We start from the raw sequence: 9,397 nt of genomic DNA on the forward strand, positions 1-9,397 counted from the left end.
TGAAACTAATTTAGAAAAACATTTATGAAAAACCAATCTGTTAATGAACAGGTTATAATACTGAATGGTGGGACTCAAGATGCCTTCTTTTGCCGATTTCAACAAACATGAATTTTCTAAAATTAAAATCTCCTTTACTGTTTTGTTTTTGGTTCCAGTTATTTGGGGATTGTGCATCTGTGATGAAGAAGTGTTGCCACTTAATGGTGATCTTGTTACTGTTGTCAATGGGAAGTGTTCAGATTCGTGAAAGGGAATATTAAATAACAAAATGCCTTATATGGTAAAATCTGAATCATAAACATAAAATATAACTATTATAAAAATTAACATTTGAAAGACTTGTGTTTACTTACCTGACTGTGTAGGAATCTTGAGCAGCTAACCAGAGGCTAGCAGTTCAAAACCACCAGCCAGCTACGTGGGAGAAAGACAGGCTTTCTATTCTCTGAGAAGTTACAGTCTCAGGACCACATGGCAGTTCTACTTGTCCTATAGGGTCACTCTGAGGGTCACTGTCACCTCAATGACGGCGAGAGAGACAGAGAGATACCTCTATGTACTGGGAAAATAAAACAAAACATGAAATGTGCAATAATTTATAATTTATTGAATACTAATTACCTGTAACTATACCCTATATAATTTAGTTACTTATAAAACACTCAGATAAGTAATTGAATTGTGCTAATAATTACAAATGTAACACAAAAGGAGTGAGTTCACTTGTAGGTGAGAAAACTATAAAAACTTTCTAAGCTCAACTCCTATTATCAGTCTGTTTACAAACAGGGTAAATAGCTGTTTTTTGCATTAAAAATACTCCATAACAAATATAAAGATGTTAAAAATTTTAAATATGATACTTTTATCGGGGGCCATGGGTCAGTGAGGGTCGTCATGTCTCACAGTGGGGCTGGCCATGTGATCCTTTCTTTGGACTGGCTGCTCTAATTGGCATCATCGTCCTCAAGGCCTGGTGGGCTAGGATGTGCTCCACTCTCTCCTCCTCCCGCTTCATCTGCTCCTGTGTGCTCTGGTCAGATATGTCCCTCTCCTGGAGCTGCAAATTCAATGCTGTCCTTTGAAATAAATTCTTCTTAGAGGAGGGGCAGGTGTCCACTTAGTAGTTAGGATTGGGACCAGCCCCCCCCGCCCCCAGACCTCTCCACTTGTTCCCTACTCCATGCTGGAATGTTGCACTCACACCTTGGGGCACTGTATTGAAGTCTGGTCCCTCTTTATAAAAGAATTCACTGTGACCAGAAAGAACTTTCCCAGATGATGCCAGTGGGTGCACTGACTCAGAGCAAGTTGCTAGAGGCTTGTCTAGCGGGAAAGCTCTGCTCTGCCCAGAACAATTATGTTTTAAAATAATTTTTGGGCACCCCCTCGTACATTATGCATGACAAGCTAATTCAAAGTGGCTTGTACATCAAGTCAATTTTCTTTGACATGAAGGGATGGAAAAATAATCTGTACAGGTGGGTAAATTTTATTCTATTATTTGAATAAAAGCAAAGTGTCGATTATGCCAAAACTGAGAGCATTTACAGATAAAATGTATGCAAAGGCTCATTAATGATCAGGGAGGTTACAGATGAGGAATCAAAATCATGTAAGAAGACGGAATGTTTCCAGAGTATTTCCTGAAAAGGGAAGACTTTTCTATGCTGTGGTCTAAGAAACAGCCAGAGGTTCTAACAAGGAGATTCCTGAAGACTTTGCTAACATTTTGGCTTTTCTTTCTGTAATAAAGGAAACTTAAACACGTTCCTCATAGCATTTAAACATTGTCGATCTATATGTGTCATTTTAAAAACTTTTTTTCTGCTGGGATATTTTCTATTAAAAGCAAAAACCACAACACAACTTTCATTTAAAAGAGAAGTAAGTGAATAACATATGTACACAATCTTCTTAATCATCCTTCCTATGAAAAATCACTTCCAATTTTGCTTTTATTTACGAGTTATAAGACTAACCTGTTGTTCACTGAATAATTTTGGTGAAGGTACCTTTGAAAAATAACATTATAACAAAAACAAATAGAATTGAGTATATGTCTATGAAAGAGCTTTATATACAAGAGCAATTTAATATTGAGAAAACATCCCAGCTGTGTCCAGATCAAGTCCATAAATCCAATATTAGGCCATATGTCTGATACCAATCTATAAATTCTTCTTCAGACTCATGCAATGATACTAACGATGGAAGATCACAGGCCAGTGGGTGGAAAGTCTTGTGGATCCAGTGGTGGTGTAAGCATCTCAGTGCTGGCAGGGGTTTCTACTTGGCTCCTCCAGCTCAGCGCACTTGTGTAGCTCCATGTGTCTTGTCAACTGCAGTGTCTCTCAGGGTGTAAGCTTGTCTCCCACCTCCAGTGAGCTATTTATCTCCTTAGTGCCTCCAAATGAGGTCATCAAGCTGAGACTTGATTGACAGGTTAAACTCCACCCCTTCACTAGTAAGTCTCAAATTGACTATAGATTATATAAATACCACTGTATAATATCGTGGCTTTTATTTTTTTTAATATGGAATTAAAGGCAGTTATGAGAGGATGTAATACTATGCTAACAGTTGTTTTACATTGTTTTTTGCTCTATATACATTATTTCAAATAATTGTCTTCATTTTTACAGTTATGCAGCAGCTGAATCCACTTTATCTGGGTTATATGCAGCTATTTCTTAGTGGGTGAAAACACAACTGCCCATCTAGGTGAGGAAACCTCAGACATGCAGGAATTGGTCTGACAGTTCCAGGTGTGTTTTGTTTGTTAAGAGCTAATCTGGTACCCACCGCTGTTGGTGTCGCTGGGAGGTGCCAGCAGTTGGTTCAGACTTACAACGACCCTGTGGCTAACTGGCCAAACTCTGCTCTGCTCCATCCTCTTCACTGTTACGTTTGAAGCCATTGCTGCAGCCACTGTCTCAATTCATCTTTTCAAAGACCCTCCTCTTTTATCTTCCTCTCTCCTCTACCAAGCCTGATGTCCTTCATCAGGGACTAGTCCCCCTGACAATGTGTCTCAAGTACATGAGATGAAGTCTTGCCATCCTTGCTTCTAATGAGTCTTCTGACTGTACTTCTTCCAAAACAGATTTGTTGATCACTATTAGGCCATTGTCTTCTTTTGGTGGACAAGAACTATCACAGGTCTCGTTGTACTGTGTCACCACTCTGTAACCAAGATAAAAAAGAGGCAACAAATACTTCATAATTTTTTCTAAATATAGACAAAAGCAAAGATAATATAAAACAACTAAGTATTTGCCATCACTTCTCCCAGTTGATTAGTGGCTGCTGCTTTATTTCCAATTTAATGTGACAAAGACCAATACCATCAAGTCAAATTCAACTCATAGTGACCCTATAAAGGGTTTTTAAAGCTGTAAATCTTTATGGGGACACAAAGCCTCACATTTCTTCCAAAGAGCAACCGATGGATTTGAATTCTCAACCTTGTGGTTAGCAGTACCATGCTTACCCAGCCTCAGTCTGTTTTTCTCTCCTGATTGAAAAGATTCATGAAGATATTTAATAACAAATATTCTTGCTTTCCCATGACATCCGATCCAGAATAAAAGCCAACTTCTTAATCATCCCTCCCTCCAAATTCCTAACAAAGTCAGAAATCCTGTAAAAGTTATTTCTAGTAATTTTTAACTGAGACACTCCCTAGCTCTCCACTATGCCTGTTTTCCCTCACTGCCAACAAGTAATAAATCCAACTTACTCCACTACAAGTCTGACCCTGGTAGCCTTCAGCTAAAAGGCACTGACACTCTCCATTTATCTGTCAAAGCATACTATTCAAAACGTTAAAAAGAGAACCTTAATAGAAATACAGGAGACGTAGATGTGAAATATTATTTAATCCATTAATTGATGAGAGTATCAATAGATGGCAATTCTAATTAAGCAAACAAACAAACAGAGTAACTGGACCATTATGCTCATTGTAGCATTAAAGGGAACAATTCGAATAACAGCTTCAATGAAAGCTTACCTTGCTGTAGGCAAAATTTAAAAAAGAACAGATCCAGACATTGTTTGACATAGTTTTAATGAACATAAATCTTCACGCTGTCATGAAAAGTCATAGTTTATTCCAATGTTATGTCAAAGAAGCGATCACACATATATTTTCTGGAATATTAATTAATTATGTGACCTCGTTAAACAGCCTTTGAAATGGCAGACTGTACTTTTTACTGATTTTCACATTTTACTATCATTTTCTTATTGGACTTATATTCCTAAAATCACAGCTCTCATATGCAAAAACGGCAATGATCTTCAGGAAGGGAAAGCTACATGAAAAATTACCCACACATGGCTAGAAATGTTTTGATATTTAGAAAAGTATATTTCAAAATAAATAGTGTAGCCTGAAGCTAAATATCTTGCTGCATAACTATTTCCAGTGGTCAGAACCAGAATATTACTTAAAGTTTCTTTCTGTATTCTCAATGTAGCAAGTCTCAATCTAACTTTAGGTAGAGGAACTCATAAATTTAGAAGAGAAAAACAAACAAAAATCAGTTCCCTCATTTAATGCATGCTCTTACGTTTAGATTTTGCTTAGTGGGCCTACTTAACATTAAAACAATGATGAATGTGTACAGGGTAAATGAATCACTGGCATTCAGCTAGGTTACCAAATTTTTAGTTATATACAACTGTGCTTACCGGTACCTTGAGTTAGGTATTGAGCTGCAAACAGCTAGGTTTGTGGTTCAAACCGGCCAGCTGCTCTGGAAAAGAAAGTTGAGACTATGTGCTTTGGCTGAAATTTATATTCTGATAAACCCTCTTTAAGGTCACTATGAGTTGGAGTTGACTTGATGGTGCTTGGTGGATTACTGTACTACAGGATACGTTGCTAGGTTGCTGGGAACAAATAAAAATCTCTTTTATGAAATCCTGTGGTAGTTACATAATCTGGTGTCCATTTGGGACTTGAGGAGATTAAGACTGAAGGGATGGCATCCAGTCTGTCAATCAGGTCATAGTCAATGAAGCCTCTGTGTGGGCATGACTTTCTCTAAGAATTCTGGGAATTCCTGTATTTCCTCCTTGGAGGTGGAAGACACACTCTCTCTTTTGGCTCACTCCCTTGGAGACTCTCTACTGACAAGACTGACTCCCTGTAAGACATCCCTGAGGAGCAGCCACATGGACCTATCCAGACCTCTGGAACCGGAGAAGCCATGTACAGACCCCTGCCAGCGCTGAGATGCTTACAACGCCCTGGATCCTGAAGACTTCCCACCCACTGGCCTGTGATCTTCCTATATTCAGCGTCATTGCATCTGTTTTTTGAGTCTAAAGAAGACTTCACTGATTGGTATCAGACATATGGGCTAATATTAGACTTATGGACTTGATCTAGACTGGGCTGGGATGTGTTCTAAATATTCACTTGCTCTTGTATATAAACCTCGTTCTTATTCACATATGAGTCTCTATGAATTTGTTTCTGTAGTCTACACAGACTGACACAGATCCATTTAATTATATTTTATTAAATGATCATTTAAATGCTAAGCTCATACAATGATGAGTGAAAATATGGCCCTGACTTCAAGTAACTGTTGAATAGGTGAGACATCCTATTTGGAGTTGATTTAATAAGGCAGTACACAGAAAGCATTCAGCTTATGACCCAACACACTAAATCACCTCAATCAATGCAACACCTTATCTTTACAAAAATATAAAGTATTACTCCTACTTGTTTTAAATGAATAAATGATTACAAAGTAGACAAAAGGATTTGAATCTTTTATAAATATCAAACATTCTTTCCAAGAATATTTTACATTATTTCCTTAGAAAAATATCTGTCTTCATAGATTAAGCAAAGTTTAATGGCGCAAATACATATTCATCTTTTTAATACAAGAATTAAAACAAAGTTTTACCTTGGCACCTGTTTAAATTATGATACGTTTCAAATTAATGCCCTCCATAGTATAAGAAGTTTTACTGTATTTAGTTACTTGAGTGTGCCAGAAAAAGAATGTTGGTTTAAAATCTTAAGGAAACAGAGTTTCTTTTATCCTTGAGCAGAAAATCCATCCTCTATGTCCCTTAGTGTTTATCGTACTGCTTATGATAGGCTGGCTGAGTAAAAGGGTTCTTTTAAAACAAGCATATATTTAATGAATGTTCCTTAAGCTATACTTATGAGCAAAATACAACTGTCCACAAAATAAAATCAATGCACATGCTTTGATTTCAGGGACATATTAGAAATCAAATTTGTTTCACAGCCACTCTACAATCGATAGTAGAGAAAAGCTGTTTCTTGTTGTTCAGGTGAACTGAACTTTCTTTTAAAGCACAGAGCGTAACCGTCTCTCTATTTGCAATAAAGCATTTGAAGAAAGTAAATCATTGAACTTTCTAAGCAATGTAGATAGTAGTGCTAAATATTCATGCTTAATTTTTTCATACCACTGGGTTAGCAGTCCAGGGAAAAACATGAGCAGGAATTCTAAACTAAGATAATCTTCCTTAAGTAAGTAAGTTCAATTTCCCTCAAGTGATGCTGTGCTGATTTATATATATTTATTAAATACCCTCATACCGGTAGTTTCCTGATTTAAAAGAAACTCAACATTGCAGGGGTTTTTTTTTTTAATCATGGAAAGATAAGGTTTGGTAGCCATATATCCTTTTAATCAATTTGAGCTTTCAGAACCTTTAATCATGTGCTATTTTCAGTAAGAGCCAAAGAATCCAAAACAAAAGACGTTAGAGAATTCTCTTAATCAGGATGCCTAATGCGGAGTGACCATTTAACAATCTCAGCACCAGACACACGTTGAAAAATATAACTCGATAGGCATTTTAGCATCTCTTTTGTCAGTTCCTCTTGGTAATATTTCTAATTGGTAGAGAGTAATATTTATGTATTATACAGCTTCTGCTATAAATTACAGTTTATACATATTTATTTAATTCTTGCACTCCTCTTATCATCTAGAAACTTTATCATTTCACTCTAAATTTGATGATCTTCAAAATGGGAAGATTGAGGCAACTTGACCAAGGTCACACTGCTCAAAATTATTGGTGGATCTGTGAAGCCAGGCCAGTCACTGCGCACGGTTCCTATAGAGCTCCATAGAGGATCACCGTCTGTTCGAAGGGATCCTTGTTTTCTTGTACTTGTCTAATGTTACATGCAATTTTTTAATGCTTTTTGTATAAAGACCAAGTTGAAGTCTCAACTGTAAATGATGTTCCAATTGCATCAACCTGGTGTAAATGAAATGTAAATATCTTTTGTGATCGTTCTGCATTTAGTATACAAGATTTAAATTGTTGATCTTTCCTTGTACAGCATCCTTGGTCTTTTTTCAATCTCAGCTCCTTAGTGCCCCACTGGGTAAAGCCATTCACTCTTGTGGATCAACAAGGATCTGTGTCTTGATTAACCAATTTGCCACAAATTATGGCAAGGCTGCTGTTTCCTCAGAGTGCTTGTGCTAGAAACAGGGGTTGTTGAGATTAATTAAGATACATTTCCTGTCCTTCAGGGACTCAGTCTGGTTGGAGACGAGGATTAAATGGGTAATAACAATTCAGTGTACAGAAGCATTAGGGATATATGGGCAATCAGATGAAAGCCTAATGATGTCTGACGTGAGCAGGAAGGCCCATTCTCACAGAGCTGTATCTGAATTCCACTTCAAGAAAGCTGACACCAAGCTCTAGGTTTGCTTTTCCAACAGTTTAAAGGATATCATATTGAAATATTTTAATAGTGGTTATTGTGAGGGACTGCCCAGCTTGTTGCGGCCCATAGACAACAGAAACGCACACTGCCCAGTCTGGCGCCTTCTTCACGCCCATTCCTCTATTTGAGCCCGTTGGTGCAGCCACTGTGTTAGTGCATCTGGCCAATGCCTTTCCACTTTATCGACCTCCTTCCACTTGACCTAGCGTGATGTCCTTCTCCAGGGACTGGTCTATCCTGATAAGCAGGATAAACTCATACCCAAAGCATATGAGATGAAATCATGCTATCCTTGCCTCTAGGACTCATCCTGGCTGCACTTCCTGCAGGACAGATCGGGTTTCTTTCTTCTGTTGTCGATGGTACTTTCAATGTACTTGACCGGCACCACAGTTCAAATGCATTGGATTTTCCTTGGTCTTCCTTATTTTCTGTAACATTCACATGCACATGAGGCAATTGAAAATACTATGACTTGGGTCAGGCACACCTTAGTCTTCAAAGTAACGTCCTTGCTTATGAACACTTTACAGAGGTCTCTACCTGATTTACCTAATGTTCTCAAGCATCTCCAATGAGCTATACCAAAATATATATTCAAAAATTAGTTTTTCTTGTTGGTATTTTTTCCTGTGATAAACTATTGAAGATTCAGAGGTAGAAAATGACAAATCTTGCACAAAATTCAAAACTCATGACTCTCCAGTTGATTCCAACTCATGGTACGACCAGAGGAAAGGGTAGTCTGTCCGGTAGAGGTTTCCGGACTGTCATCTTTCTGGAAAGAGATCTGGTTGGGAATTGAAGCTGTAAGCAAGGTAGTGCCAGGGACCTTTCCATACACAATCCAGTGGCACATGCATGTATTGAATCTAACCCCACATCCTGCATATTTATGCATATGCATTAAAGAAGAGAGCTTTAAACCTTTTTCCTTGTGCTTCATAACCAATTTCAAAAATAATCACTTTAAACATATTCAAGTTGACTTATGTAATTTTAAATAAATGAAAGCTATGTGATTTCTTGATGCATCTATAATTACAGAAATTATAAAATAAAAACGTTTCAAAACTAAAATTGTTCAATGGGATTCAGGAAACAGCAGTTTCATATTTTGATAGTGTGTATAACAGTGCAGAGCCAAGATTGTGGGGCAAGAAGGTCTGAGTCACTCTTAGCTTTCCAGATTATTATTGTGCCACGCTATAGGAAATTAGTGGAACTTCTGTCTACCTCAGTTTCCTCTTCTTTGGGTGAGGACAGTGAGAACATGTTTTATAGTGTTATCATGAAGGTTAAAATGATTAAAGTATTTAGAAACTTTCCTGTAATAAAATAATAGCACTTTATACTGTCAGGTACTACGGTTACTGTAATAATTCTCTTAAAAATACTAAAGCTCTTGTTTAAAGGGAAGATATTTAAAATATTCTATTTCAATATTTATCTCAGATATCTACTCCAAGACCTCCATGTACTTTTTTCTTAATGTATTTTATGCATGAAAACCTTTTTTAACTCATCTTTTCAAGCTTTTCTGCTTCAAAAATATATGTATATGAAATCATTGAAAATACCATGATGTATGTCAAGGCATATATTATAGTGATATTAAAAGTAATCCTTTACAGAGGT

The sequence above is a fragment of the Tenrec ecaudatus genome, chromosome 5 (assembly GCF_050624435.1).
Source record: "Tenrec ecaudatus isolate mTenEca1 chromosome 5, mTenEca1.hap1, whole genome shotgun sequence".
Lineage (NCBI taxonomy): Eukaryota > Metazoa > Chordata > Mammalia > Afrosoricida > Tenrecidae > Tenrec > Tenrec ecaudatus.